This window comes from Solanum verrucosum, unplaced genomic scaffold (genome assembly GCF_900185275.1).
Source record: "Solanum verrucosum unplaced genomic scaffold, falcon-dt-bn FXZP01000176.1, whole genome shotgun sequence".
Taxonomy (NCBI): Eukaryota; Viridiplantae; Streptophyta; class Magnoliopsida; order Solanales; family Solanaceae; genus Solanum; species Solanum verrucosum.
In genome coordinates this window covers 892,437-908,644 of record NW_026020412.1, presented here as the reverse complement: position 1 = coordinate 908,644, position 16,208 = coordinate 892,437, and the positions used below count along the sequence as shown (strand labels likewise).

Genomic DNA, 16,208 nt, shown 5'->3' with positions numbered 1-16,208 from the left:
AATTATTTGAAAATAAATTAACTTAAACACTTTGAAATAATTATTAAATGAAAGTAAGCTTTAGAAAAATGACGAAGTAAAGACAAACCAATTGACTAAATTATTTAAATGAAATAAATCTTCATAACAAAAATGGTTCACCTTTAAGAGATTTAATTAAATTAACCAAATAAATAAGGGAAAATTTTCAAAATGTCAATATTTTAGCATTTAATAGGATTCCTTAGCCACATTTCCAATATTTATTAGAAGTGTCAATATTTTAGTTTGTTATATATCTGATTTGTATTTTTTCAATTTGTTTAATTTGAAAGAATAAAATTATTTAATAACAGAAGGGAGAAAATCAAGGGAGAGAGTATTTCAGAAAAAGGTAAATATCACTTAATTTTCTCATCAGTTACATTTTCAAAGAAAACTCAAACGTGTGCCTTTCTCACAATGTATTTTTATTTTATTTTTTCCAGAATTTTGTAACCATTTTTTAATCGTATTCATTCCAATATGTATATTATTTGTATTCATTCTAGTTTTCATGTTGTTTTTGCATAATGAAACTTGTATTTTTTTTATTAGTTTGTATTCATTCCAATATGTATGCCAAATGAATTTGTAGTTATTTAAGAAACATATTTGTATTCATGTATTTTTTTCATTGTGTTTTTATTTTTTTCTTCAGAATCTTGTATCCTTTCTTAAGTCGTATTCATTCCAATATGTATTTTACTTGTATTCATTCTAGTTTTTGTGTAGTATTTTGTATAATAATATATAAAATACAAACAACAGTATGTTGAAAAAGTGAGAATAAAATATAAAACTGAAAAGGAATAAGTGAATATTTATTGCAATCATTCTTTAATAAAAATACATCACTAGTTGGCATACCTTTAGAATGAATACAAATTAGGAACAAATGCCAGATTCATAAACTATGAAACATGATTTTTCAATGAATACAAATATTAATAGCATACATACGATTTTGAATACAAATTGAGAAAGGATACAAAATTCAGAAACTCTTTTTATAAAAAAATAAAGCAATCTACTAGGAAGTTGCTCTTCCTATAAATAAAATACATATCTAGTTGACATACCTTTGTGATGAATTCAAATTAAACAAATACAAGATTCATAAACTATGGAACATGAGATTTTGAATGAATACAAATATTAATAGCATACATACTGATTTGAATATTAATTGAGAAAGGATACAAAATTCTAAAAAAAACTATAAATACAAAACAAATCAATAGGAAATTGTTCTTCATCAACTTGGTCTTCAACAAGTTTTTCGAGATCTTGAGCACCCAATTTTTTTTTATCTTTATTTTATTAGTAGTGTCTTTACATAATAGAGGAAAATCTCAAAAGATACTTGGTAACAATGTATTTACCTTTATCTGTGGGTGATTTTTTTTTTTGACGAAATTGTGAGATTTCTTGAACAAATTGGAGGAAAATAGAATAGGTGATTTTCTTAGACAATGAAAGGAGAGAACAATGGAGAAAATCTCAATAGAGAGAAAGGAGGAATTAGGAATAAAAACCTAGAAAGAGGAGAAAGTGGGTAATGAGAGTTTTTTTTTTCTTTTTTTTTCACGTATAGGGGAGTAAAATTAGTCCAATGTGAGTCCTGATTTGAGAAATAAAAGGAAAAAAAATTAATTATATTAGGATACATTTTCTTTGCGAAAATATTGATATTTTCAATAATTATTTTAAAGTGTAGATGTTTTTAATAATTATGTTAGGGAGTTTGACTAGTTTGCTAATTTTTCCAATAAATAAAGTCAGAGTTAAACAATAATAATGATAAGAAATGATAAGTAAAGGAGAGAATAAAATTGGGCATTTGCCCAAGTTTAGATTGTTGGACTAATAGGCCCATTCTTCCACCTATCCTAAATTCTAATGAGGTTGCATCATTTGGGCCCTTTGATCCCTTTTTTCGTTATGAAATCTACTCCTTTTAGTCCCCTTTGGATTGCTAGTACAAAGATCTTGGGCTTGAGGCCTAATTTCGAGTTTACTGAAAATATATACAGTTTCTGTATACATCTGTATACTATTGTATATCGGTGTATATCAGCTCCTTCCACCTATATATTTACTTCCAATTTCACTCGATTTTGTGGCCATGCTCCTTTGGATGAGGCTGACTTGATGGAAAAAGCAAATGGGCCTCTGTGGCCCACTTCGAAGAGGCGTTGATGAATAAATGAAGTCCAAATGGATTTGGACAGGATCACATGGAGATAAAAGAAAATATATTAATAAGAAAACAATCTCATATGCTATAACAATATATCATATTTTCCCTTAGAACTAAAGCTTCATACACATTGTACTCAAATATTTGCACAAGGATTCATCAAGAAAAAACACATACATGAACAAATAGGAATTTTAAGGAACCATTTTAAATCATTTGCAAGATTTCAATTAAGCAAATAAAGGTGCAGATTTAGAGGAATAATTAGCTAAGCATATCTAACTATGACATTCCATGTTCAACAGTAAACACGATGGCATAACTTAAACTGTAGAATTTAACAACTACAAAGAAACTATATAAATTAATGATCATTCCACATAACTGATAAACAATCAACTACACTTTATCCGATACTAGGTGTAGGCGATCGTAATCTAGTATAAAACCCAACGAAGAGTTGGGGTCGAACCCACAGGGAGCGGTACAAGTTCGAATTCAGTTAGGAAGTTACAAATGTAATCTAGTTGGTGGTAGGAATAGAAATTGTCACAAACATTTAACTAAATTGAAAGGGGTGACAACAAATGTCAGATGGGGGGATTGATTTGTTAATTAGCAACTAAAACAAATACGAAAACAGGGGAATCAACAATGTAGAGAGGAATTCTCGGGATGTGATCGATTATAGGATAATTTCGCTATATAGGTAATTAAAATTTACTAACAATTGCTAAATCTCAATAGGTAGGCTAGACTATAGGTGCAATAGCTTTCTCTCGAACAACTATTAGGATTCAAGTGAGTTCTCTCGAACCTCGACAAGCTTAACAATATAAACAACCCAAAACCTTAATTTATCTACTCTATCAAGCTAGATAGGTAGAATCGAGTTTAGGATTCACTTTCTCGAGCTGAACCCACATCAACCCAATAACTACAATCATTAATCGAAAGCCTTGGTTCTAAACCTTCTTTCTCAAGCAAGACCTAAACTCTAATTTAGAATTGCATTTGTAACTACAATTCAAAGTTTAATACACAACTATCGATTAAACCCACTTCAATTAAGCATTTAAATTAGTAAATAACAATACCCATAAGCTAATTAAGCCAATAATCACATGATCACACCCCAAGAATTGAGGTTTTAGCTACACATCATAAAAAGAGAGAAACAATTACCAACTATATTAGCCATGAGCTGGGTAAACGTTTCTAAGTCTCTACAATGCTCCAAATTGAATTGGTTCAAAAACCCATTCGCAATTCCTCAAAACTAAGTCTCAAAAGCTTCAAAGTCTATAATGGAAACTCCAAAACTCAGAGAAAAGTAAACCTCCAAAGCTTATGGAATCAGAACTCCCAACTCTTCTTTTCAAATTTAAATTTATAGTTTCCCAAATTTTGGCATTTAGGGCCATTAGGCGGAGTAAGTCGCACCTCGCCAACTCAGTCGGTAATCCGCCCTTCGCTCCAATCCATCGCTGGTTTGCATTGGCCGTTAGACTTCAGGGTTTTGTGACTTTAGGCGATCAAGGTTAATGTCGCCGAGTCGGTCGGCGATCCACTGACTATCCATTTCTATCGCCAAGAAAGTTCTTCCCTTGGGCTGGCACACTGGAACTTTAGGCGAGCTAAAGTGCCACTCGGCGGTTCGCCGAGTGGTCTTGGCGATCACCAGGATTGCCTTCCTTTAACTTCTTCAGCTTTTCCGCTCTTTTTTGCCAGGTAATGTCCTTGCCTTGATTGTTAGCCTTCCTTGCTGCAAATCAAAACTTTAACATTAGTTTAGAGCATAAATTAGGCATTTGAGGACACTTAAACTATGAAAACAATGCCCTAAATGAGTCGAAATCTCTGACTCGTCAACAGCTCAACTTAAAGTTTTTCTTGTCCTCAAGTAAAACTCAAGATCAATCAGTTCAACAAGGATGTCTACAAACAGTGTTGCTTAAGACTCAACACAAATGCACACAAAAGGTTCAAACTACACATACAATCCTCAATTGTGCACTCAAAGTTTCAAATTGTGACTCACCATTATCAAGTATACTGAAGCTTACAATGCTTTCTTCAAATGCAAGTTCAAGCTCAAGCTTAACAAAAGTATTCAAATGCCCTCACAACAAAGATGATTCCATACTGGCACAACAATTTAATATTCCAGAATCAAATATATTATTGATCATTGGGAGAGGATACTTATTCTTAATAGTAACCTTGTACAATTGACGGTTGTCAATACACATGCGAAGTGAACTATCCTTTTTATGAAAAAATAAAACTGGAGCATGCCATGGAGAGATACTCGATCGGATGAAACCCTTATCCAACAAATCTTTCGGTTTCTCCTTCAAGTCCTTAAGTTCTGTTGGTGCTATATGGTAAAGAGGAATATAGATAGGTTATGTATCTATAAGAAGCTCCACACTGAAGTCTATTTCCCTTTTGGAAGGAACACCAAGAAACTCTTTTGGAAACTCATATACAACAAGGATCGACTCAAGAGTAGGGGTTTCAAAATCCGTATCCCTAACCCAAACAAGATGATATATGAAACCCTTAGAAATCATCTTCCTAGATTTAAGACAACAAACAAATGACACTTAGGCAAATAATTTCCCCCTTTCCACTCTAGGATGGGCTCATTTGGAAATTGAAACCTAACCACTTGGGTTCTACAATCAACAGAAGCATAACAAGAATGAAGCCAATCCATACAAAAAATGACATCAAAATCCAACTTATCATGCTCTACAAGATTAACATGTGTGACTATATGAGATAAGAAGACGAGACAATTTCTATATTCTCTTAGCTATAATAAATTCACCAATAGGTGTAGAGAAAAAAAAGGTCTAATAACAGTTCTAGAGAAATATCAAAACTCATAGCCACATATGGCGTCCCAAAGACAAAGTATCACCATGATCAAGCAAAGCATAAACATCAAGATAAAAGACTCTCAACATACCGGTAACAACATCGGGATAACCCTCTTGATCATGTCGAGTTTGAAGTGCATCTAATCAATTTTGCTTTGGAGCAGCTGAACCGGAACCACTAGGCAGAGCTTGCCTACCATATTTTCCCTTGTCAATTCAAGATGGGTAATACGTTAAGAAATGACCACTCTTACCACAACCAAAAAATTATTTGTTCCCATAAAGAAAATTTCGGAATGACTCTTGCCACACTTTTGGCATACAGGAAACGAAGATCCATTTCCACCATCATTCCCTCCTTGAGGTTTAGGGTTAGACACCTCTCTTTGTTAAACTTAAGATCCAGAGTATTGGAGGAACCTTGAATAGAAAACCTTTGTCAGAATTTAGAGAAATAATGTCCATTGGATCTTGAATGTGAAAAGTCACCATCATTGAACTTTGCTCTCTTTGCCTCCCTAGACCTTTCCTTAAGATTATCTTTGTAAAATCCCATATTCTACGTGTATTAGTTCTATTTATATGATTCTTTTAAATTGCCTTTTGGTATAGTTATGGACTCGGTTTCCTATGCGACTAGTGACAATAGAATATGTTTAAAGTGAACTGTCTGTAGATTTTGATGAGACCCGATTAAGTTGACGTCGATGGAAGTATTTAAACTTGAGATCATAAGGTGGTATTTGAGTCTAAAGTCTAAAGTGACATAGTGTATATAAGTTTTAAGTTAAGTTAAAGGTATTAGGGTTTAGAAATGGAATAAAGTATTGAATGTGTTTGCTTGACTTAACTAAGCTAGTAGGTGACAAGTAGGTACATCACCTACTTTGACTTATTGACCAGCCAAAGGACCAAGTAGGTGAATCACCTACTTTGACTTATTGACTAGCCAATAGACCAAGTAGGTGCATCACCTACTTTGACTTATTGACCAGCCCAAAGGACCAAGTAGGTGCATCACCTACTAAGACTCTTTTGACCATGTTATTGGGTCAAGTACACTACACCTACTTACATTAATCTGGTCCAAGTTGAATAGAAGAATTAGGAGAAAATGGACAGCCAAGGCCTAATATTTCCAAGCCCACAAGAAATAATTTGAATGGAAAAGTAGGTGCATCACCTACTTAAATGTGTGGCCTAAATTAAAAACACATGTTGGCTGCAAATGAAGTACAAGAAAGGTGGCAAAAGAGAACTTTTTAAGGCCAAAAATCTGATACAAATATCTCATTTTCCTCTTATCCAAATTTTAAGCTCTCAAGTTCATATATTCCTCTCTCAAGATGAAACAGCCACCCAATATTCCCACTAGGGTTCTAACTATTTTTCAAGCAGCCACAAGATCACCTTCTCTCCTCTATTGTTTCAAGTATATTGGACAGTTCTTCGAGGGGAGTGAACTAGAGATAACTATATGTCTTGGCATCCAAGGTTCTGCCACTCTCTTCCAAAGATTAAGAGAAGGTTACAAAAATAGTAATTGAAGGAGAATAATAGATTTAGATAGCCAAGGTAAGGGCGCTGCCACAACCTCTAATTATTAGTTTATTTGAGAATTCTAGACTTACTTGTTTATTGCAACTCGTGGGATGGTGATTGAAAACCATAAATTCCAGTCTTTTGATTATTTTTGAGTGTTGAGGACTACTATTGTATTGATTTGTTTATGGGAGGTCATGGATGTACTTAGAGATGATTGCGAAAAGTTATAGGGGGAGATTTATAAGTTATGGTGATGCACCATTAAATTAAAGTTTTGGTAAGCTACTAATATTAGCCTTAATGATTGGTTGTTGTAGATGAAGTCTATGATGTTAAAGGACAGGTTGACACTTCGTAAGCTTTACGAATTGGGAATTGAGGTATGTAAGGCTATTCGATTTCCTATTGCTTTGGCATGAATCCAACACTTGTATTACAAAGTAAACTTTCTAAGTGCCCTTGGTAGTGACTGATCCATAGTTCTTGTTTCTACTCCCTAGAGCATCAAAGTGAGTACTCTAATATGAGTTTATTACTGACTATACGTTCTTGATGTAACACCCCGAATTTTCGAAACGTCTAAATTGACTCGTATCTTTGTGGAAAGACCAGGGGGGTGGGTAATAAATTATTAATGATGTGTTATGTGATATTTTTAAGTGTTCAAGGGTTGTATCTCAAGTTTTTAATTTAGGCAATTGGCAAAATAAAAGTTGGCAAAAGTTACCGTAAATTCCTTTTTAAAGATTTGTCTAAAATTTGGGTCAAATGTCTCAGAGATTTTTTCCCAATCTATATAGATTTATGGTGCCCACGACCTATGAAATCGAAGGTCTACGAGTCTATTTTCCAACGCATCAACCCGTTTGTTCTTACGACTTCAGAATGAAGAGATATTCGCATTTTTGCAAGACGGCACAAGCAGGTAGATGAGGTGGGTCCCCTAGGTCGGTGGAACTTTATATATATCATCTTCTTTGACTTTTCTTCATTTTCCTTCATTTTTCTTAGTGAATAACCAGAAAACTCACAAAACCCACTTCTAGGATCAGCCAAGTTACAAATTTTCGTGACTTAAGTCCTTGACAAAAGTTGTTCTACGCGTTGAGCTCGTCAACATGGTATAATTTGTTTTATCGATTTCCTAGCTTATCATACTTTGGTGTGTGGACAACATGGGTTTGGGCATATTTTAAAGTTTTGAGGTGTATTACGAACTTAAAATCAAGGTAAGACCCTTCTTCCATCGATTCTAGCTTTGATAAGTCACAAATAGCATACATATCTTTTATCGAATTATCATGGTATCCTCTATTCTTTTGTGTTGATTATGGTCCTGCCTTGTGGTAGTATCGAGGAGTGTTGTGAGTAAAGTCGTTAGGCCACGTGAATTCAACAAAAAAGTTATGTTAAGGCTATTCCCTACTTACGACATGTTTCCTTAAAGCTTAGGAGCAATGTAATTGGGTTGTTATCCTTGTTATACTTGTAGCCATTATTGTTGATTGTTCGCTGCTTGAGTTGATGTAATCCTCTCTTGCCGGGGTTCTTATTCAGTTAGTAGCATCCCTATGTTGGACACGACTTAGAGGTTATTTGTATAGGTTGCTTATAACTAAATTGCTCGCTTTTAGCGATTGGATTGTTATTGTTTCCCTTGGGGCTATTGTGGTTAGTTGTAGGAATGTGATCTATGCCTAGAAGGGCTATGTTCTGCCTACGGGGCTATATGGATACCTAAGAGGGATATGAGTTGCCTACGGGGCTATATTGATGCCTACAAGGGCTATGAGTTGCTTACAGGGCTATATTGACTCCTAAGAAGGCTATGTTCTTCCTACAGGGCCATGTTGTTGCCTAAGAGGGCTATGAGTTGTCTATAAGCTATGTTGATGCCTAAGAGAGTTATGTGCTACCTATGGGGATATATTAATGCCTAAGAGGGCTATGTGACTACCTACAGGGCTAGGGGACTACCAATAGGGGTATATAGACTGATTGGCACCTTTCGGGCTTATGGGAGCCTGAGTAGGTGGTCTTGTGTGTTGTTTGTACCTGTCGAGCTTATGGGGGCTTGGTTAGGTTGTTGTTTTATTATTTTTGATAAGTTAAGATTTAGGAACAGGTCGGTACACTTATCTTATCCATGATCTATTTATTGGATTATACCAGTATATTAGGATACTTGCTCATAGTCTATTGCCTTTCATACTCTGTACATTATTTCGTACTGATGCCCCATTGCCTGGGGGCACTGCATTCATTCATGCAGGTCCCGACAGATGACCCAGTAGACTTCCTCAGCAGCAGGATTGACTTTTATCCAATTGGCTAGCCCCTTTCCTCCGGAGTTACCAGAGTTTAGAGGTTTGTTAGCTTTTGTTGTATATATTTTTATGGGTAGGCTGGGGCCCTGTCCCGCCAATGTTTACTACTCTTAGAGGCTTGCAGACTAGTGTGTGGGGTCTGTAGCTAAGTTATAGCCATGCTGGCCTAGTTTGTTGTTTTGATGTATTGTCTTGATATATACATGTTTTCAATTTTGGTATAGAGATCATGGTGGCCTCGACGGCCCAATCAGGACTTATGTTCTAGTTGGCTATTTCTTTATATGAACTCTTGGGAGTAGCTATTTCGTTTATAGGTCTGTTGATAGGGGCCTTGCCGGCCGAGGGCATAGTTTTAAGCCGAGATATACTTGTTTGTTTTCTTGATTGCGTGTGGCTGCCATGCGCTAGTAGCAAATGGTTCTGTAGGGTCGGCTAGGGACTGAGTTTTGGCATTAGGAGCCAGTTGCTCTCTTTGAGTTTGGGGCGTGACATACTCTGCCAATTATTAGCATGCAGGGTTTAAACTTGTTTCATCGTCAAAGTACCATTGGCACGTATTCCCCAAATACAAATCAAAATGATCCTAGATTACCCATGGTACATATGTTTATATGTTGGATATATGATTTGCCTATATCTTGCCAACTTGCTTCAATTGTCTATTCTATCATATATGTCTTTTTTTCACATGTTAATATGCTCCCTTTATTTGTTATTACTCCTATTGTGTTAGACTATCATGTTACCTCACAAGATCCCTACTTGCTCTATTGTACATTTTATATGTACATACTTGGAATATGTATCCGTCCTTAAGTTGAATCTGCCCACGTTCTCCCTTGGTTCCACGTTCCTGTATACCTTGTATTTGATATTAATTAGTGAGTATTTGGCTATCATATAGAGTTCAAATCTCTTGGCTGAATGTTAAATGTCTTCACTTAATATGTGCTTCAATTTGAGATGTCAAAATGCTTACTGAGTCATATAAGCTCCTAAGTATTACACGTTCATGTCACATTTGCTTCCCATGTCATTGTTATTATCGTAAGTCCATATTCATATTTCCTTTACTACTGATCCATAGTTCCAAATCTGAACAATGATTATGACCACCAAAACAACAATCTCAAAAGAGTTATGATCATCGAAAGAACAATCTCAAAAGAGTTATAAACATCAAAACAACAATCTCAAAGATGAAAGAATCTAAGTGAAGCAATTTGTATAATTATGGGTGGCAGCCCAGGGGCAAATGCGTAGCATAGGTCGACCCCAATTGATATAGAAGTGTGGCAACTGAGGGGTGAAAGCCTAGCATGGGCCGATCCCAATTAGTATAGAAGGGTGGCAGCTCAGAGGCGAAAGCCTAGCATGGGCCGATCCCAATTTGTGTAATTATGAGGACAACATTCCAGGGGTTTAAATGCCTAGCATGAGTCATTCTCTTCTACCACTGATAAGCTAATCATTTGTATCATATGTCTTATATATATTATAATGCACAGAAAAGTGAAGAAAAGAATGTAACATACACGATTCCAAAAGTATAAGCAGAGGTGGTCTCTAATCTTTATCTATTGGTATTTGGTTTCACTTGAGCTCTCATTTTACATATGATTGTATTATGCCTTACATATTCAGTACATTGTTTCGTACTGATGTCCCTTATTGGGGATGCTTCATTTCATGCTGCAGGTACATGTACTCAACTAGTAGATACTCAACGATTGTTGGTGAGCTCCAGGTTGATTTGGGGCTTTGCCGAGTCTTTACTATGCGTATTTTCATAGTGGTACAGTCATGCATTCCAGTAGAGGCTTTGTAGACATTGTAAATCTATCATTTGTATTCATAGTTTCACTTGTCACATGTATCGGTTCAGCTAGTCAACATATGTTGTGTATGAAGCTTCTCATCAGTAAATCTATCTGCATAGTAGTTTACTTTCTCATCATAGGTCACTTGTAAAGCATGTGTTCATATGGTACTTGTCTGTCTCACCTAGGATTAGGGTGTGACAAAAGTGGTATCAGAGTGCTTCGTCCTACGGAGTCTACAAAGTCGTGTGTAGTAGAGCCTTACTTATGAATGTGTTGTGTGCCACATTTATAATTAGGGGGTTGCTTGGACATTTAGGAAATGTTACCTTCCTTCATAATCCAGATCGTGCGATAGAGCAAAGCTTAGAAGTCAATTATTTCCACTTGTATCTGATCATACTATTCATATTATGCTTACAATGGTTAAGGTTAACGGTAGATAAAATTTCAACATGCAACCTACAGAAAAGGATCTGAAGTTATCAAAATTTAGACTAGATTGAGCTCATTTTATTCGACCGTCCCACTCTACGAGGTATGTAAAGACTTTTATGTTATTTGCATTTTAAGTTACATTTGTACCATTTGTATCACGTTGGTTTAATTGAGAAAGATATAGTATGGATATACATACGCTTAAAAAAATGATGGGTTACCTAGTTACATATATGAGTTGTAGCATTTCCAAGCACATCTTTTTAACTGGATGTAACCAACTCTTGAGTTCTATATTTCCTCCATATTTATAGGATCTATTCCTGTAGAGGACACTCGTTCTTAGTCTGTGCTATACATAGAATTTTCGGCATTACAAATGTACTCAAAATTGATTTTGTTGAACCAGTTTCTTTAGTTGGAAGAAGGCAGTGGCACAATCTGATAGCTGAATATATCCGTGCAATAGCGTTACTAGAGAGATCCCTAATTGGCTAACAAGGCCTAAATTCTCACCATATATCATCCCGAATATGTTAATAGTTGGCTTTTTATATGGTATGTTCCAACCACCCCAAATAAGTACTAATAACATTTGTATTCTTTTTATGGTAATAAAACTTAGGGATAAGTGTGTCAATTGCTGCAAATGATATATGTATGGTAGTTCCTATTATGATCTATGTGTTGGCTATAAATGATTAGTATGTGACTAAAGGGTAAGGTTAACAAAAGGAAAATCGATTGGTTAGACCTAAGTTGTGATTAGTCGGTTGTACATAGTGGGATTAGAGTACATGAAGCTACTAGTTTTGATTAAAAGGTACTTGTTAGATAGGAAGCATGTGAGAATGAAGCTTGAATGACACGGGCCGAATATGTACGTAGAGCTTCTGGTTAGAAAGAGATGGGATATGTCAAATTCCCTAAACATAGGAGTAGGGGTGATATGAGGATGCTATAGAGGAGTGAGATAGGAAGTTATGAAAAAGTGATTGCTAAGTGTATGAGGCAAGAAAATGGTATCAACTCTTCAACCTTAACGAGTTATAATGGCGCACCTGGGAACAACTTTGTGAACCTTTGTTAGACAGAGAAATCAAGTTAGCATTGATTCAAGTCTTGATATTTGGTCTTGATAACAACAAAGAAAGAGAGGTGAATAGAAAGGTTACATATATAGAAAATACATGGGCCTAGTTCATCCACATCATTAGTACAAAAGAGAAGTAGAGCATTATACACATGTATAGACTTCCATCAAATTGAATAGAGCTACTACATGGTTCATTTAATATATGTCTGCAGTAATTCATCAGTCATAGTCCAGTTAAGGGAGAGGAAAAATTGATCATATGTTAGTTGTTCTTATTTGCTATCTTGCACGGGAAAAGAGTCGGAGAACCCTCACTTGTTATAAAAAAAAAGAGGAAATCTATTAGTATGGCCAGACCTATCTAGTTAAACCCAAAGCGGCTAACTCTAAGACGTTAAGAATCATGATATAACTTTATAGGTACATGATATTTACATGTTATTAGAGTTCATGTTTTATGGTGCATTCAAGCTTCACTATTTATTTTCTATTTCGACCTTCAAAGGGCACCAGGCATTGAGCATGATATAACACAAGCTAGTAATAAAGGCAAAGTTGACCTCGACCTCCTACTCTAAAAGATGAACTATTGAGGATTTTCTTTTTCTATCTTGACTCTAGTATTTATATTGACCTACATGGAAGCCAAGTCCCAATAGTAGAACACCTATAAGAATTCTTAGGAGATTGAAGAGAGTAGATAGGGTAATCAATTGTATGTGCTTTGAGGTGAGTAAGGAATATGAACAAAACTATCCCACCCGTGACTTAACGCTTAAGACAGTGTGTTTGCCCTTATTATGGTAGAGTGGTTCTATATGATATCTCCTAGTTTCCAAAGACGATTTGTTATATAATTATACATGTTGCATGTTTTATAACTTATCTATTTGTATGTCATTTGCCCTTGCTGGATTACCTTCTCACAGGTTACCTAATGTCATAGAATGCTTGTATGTAAGTGTTATCCGCTTTGGAGCACCCTTGTTTCTTGCTATATGTTTTCGTAGGACCTTTTCCCTACATGTTATTTATTGCAGTGGTTACTTTTCTCATGGCACTTGTCCATATTGTGTAGGTACTACAGGCTAATTGATCATATGACTATTTTTATAAATTTAAAGGCCTCGTAGCCTACTTGCTTAAACATTACATGCCTTATAGCTTTTCTAGCCATGTGTCATATGCTCACTTGCTCATATTTCATAAGTGTACTTATTGACTTGTTAGTCCACTTATCCATGTGATATAACGCACTTGCTCAATGTGATTTGTGTTCCGTAGTTCATTTTCTTATATGTCTAATTATCATATAGTCTACTAGCTTACGTATTATATATTTCGTAGCTTTAGTACTCATGCATCATGTGCTCATCTAGTCCATTTCCTACATTCCTTATAGTTCATTCGCTCACACGCTACCCTGTGAACCATATGCGTGCATACACCATATATTTCTATCGCTTAATGCCTGTATATTATGCGCTCCCTTTTGTGCTAATATGCCTATGTTTCATACCCAATGTGACATATTTATTTGTATACTATGCCCCCCTGTGTTTATTGACTTGAGTTTTGAACATTTTGGGAAAACATTTCCTTGTATCATAATGTAGTGAAGAGTTTGATCAGAAAAGGTTGGACATTTATGTAAATTTTATCACAATCATAGATAAATAACCTAGCATAATGCCTTATCCAAAGGTGTGGCATAAAACTTTAGAGTTTATATTAACAACTATGCATTCTTATAAGAGTCACCTTTGATTAGCATCATAAGATAAAAGAGAAGGGAAAGCAGAGCTCCGATAGATTCGGCCTATGATTTTATGTGTCAGTTCCATATAAAAAAAATTGGGAGATACTATAGTAATTCTTGATTGTTAAGGCCCGAAAGCTAAGAACAAAAGGTCTCCATTTAAGTATTGTGGAAGGACTAGAATATAACATATGATCCTTGGGAATAGAAGATGGTAGAGATCCTAAATACCCCTCATCATTCTAAACATCAACATAAGGATCTGAGATCATGTGGTCCCTTATATGATCATAAGTCCTACTAGCATTTGTTTATTTGATATGTCATTTACATGTCTTGTGTTTAGGAATATTAAATTCCTTATTTGTATGACTTCTACTTGTTTATCCTTAGTGAATTACATGGTCAAGAAAGGGGCTTGCTTTGTCATATACTTATTTCATTAACCATATCTATTGAGACGTCATGCGAGACATGCTTAAACATGTTTTAGGTTAGTCTATATATTTTGGATAGTCCTATATACAAAGGAAACTTTCACAAATCTCCAAATGAAATTCCAAGGTTAACCAAACTATCAGCTTAACCTATCATTCTAGGACGAATGATCATAAGGGAGGGAAGATATAACACCCTGTATTCTACGTGTATTAGTTCTATTTATATGATGCTTATAAATTGCCTTGTGGTATAGTTATGGACTCGGTTTCCTATGCGACTAGTGACAATAGAATATGTTTAAAGTGAACTGTCTGTACATTTTGATGCGACGACGTCGATGGAAGTATTTAAACTTGAGATCATAAGGTGGTATTTGAGTCTAAAGTCTAAAGTGACATACTGTATATAAGTTTTAAGTTAAGCTAAAGGAATCAGGGTTTAGAAATGGAATAAAATATTGAGGTGCTTGCTTGACTTAACTAAGCTAATAGGTGACAAGTAGGCACATCACCTACTTTGACTTATTGACCAGCCAAAGGACCAAGTAGGTACATCACCTACTTTGACTTATTGACCAGCCAAAGGACCAAGCGGGTGCATCACCTACTTTGACTTATTGACCATCCCAAAGGACCAAGTAGGTGCTTCACCTACTGAAACTCTTTTGACCATGTTATTGGGCCAAGTACACTACACCAACTTGCATTAATCTGGCCCAAGATAAATAGAAGAATTAGGGGAAAATGGACAGCCAAAGCTCAATCTTTCCAAGCCCACAAGAAATAATTTGAATGGAAAAGTAGGTGCATAATCTACTTAAATGGCTGCAAATGAAGTACAAGAAAGGTGGAAAAAGAGAACCTTTTAAGGCCAAAAATCTTATACAAATATCTCATTTTCCTCTTATCCAAATTTTAAGCTCTCAAGTTCATATATTTCTCTCTCTCAAGATGAAACAGCCACCCAATATTCCCACTAGGGTTCTAACTATTTTTCATCTTGTTTTTTCCAAAGCAACCACAAGATCACCTTCTCTCCTCTATTGTTTCAAGTATATTGGACAGTTCTTCAAGGGGAGTGAACTAGAAATAGTTATATGTGTTGGCGGCCAAGGTTCTACCACTCTCTTCCAAAGATTAAGAGAAGGTTATAAAAACAGTAATTGAAGGAGAATAATAGATTTAGATAGCCAAGGTAAGGGCGCTGCCACAACCTCTAATTATTAGTTTATTTGAGAATTCTAGACTTACTTGTTTATTGCAACTTGTGGGATGGTGATTGAAAACCATAAAGTCAAGTCTTTTGATTATTTTTTAGTGTTGAGGACTACTATTGTATTTATTTGTTTATGGGACGTCATGGATGTACTTAGAGAATGATTGCGAAAAACTATAGAGGGCAGATTTTTAAGATATGGTGATGCACCATTAGATTAAAGTTTTGGTAAGCTGCAAATATTAGCCTTAATGATTGGTTGTTGTAGATGAAGACTATGATGTTAAAGGACAGGTTCACACTTCGTAAGCTATACGATTTGGGAATTGAGGTATGTAAGGCTATTTGATTTCCTATTTCTTTGGCATTAATCCAATACTTGTATTACAAAGTAAGCTTTCTAAGTGCCCTCGGTAGTGACTGATCCATAGTTGCAGTTCCTACTCCCTAGAGCA

General features: G+C 35.3%; 1 protein-coding gene across 2 annotated transcripts in view; it reads right to left on the bottom strand.

The window, feature by feature from the left end:
- LOC125840706 (costars family protein) overlaps window positions 1–16,208 on the bottom strand; it is a 280,520-nt gene that overhangs the window by 228,325 nt on the left and 35,987 nt on the right. Inside the window, exon 1 of one of the 2 annotated variants that reach the window (XM_049519672.1) lies at window positions 3,593–3,597. The exons of the other annotated variant lie outside the window; for it this stretch is intronic. The gene's annotated coding sequence lies outside the window, so the exon portion shown is untranslated. Of the gene's footprint in view, window positions 1–3,592; window positions 3,598–16,208 lie in introns of those variants that run through there. 2 annotated transcript variants of the gene reach the window in all.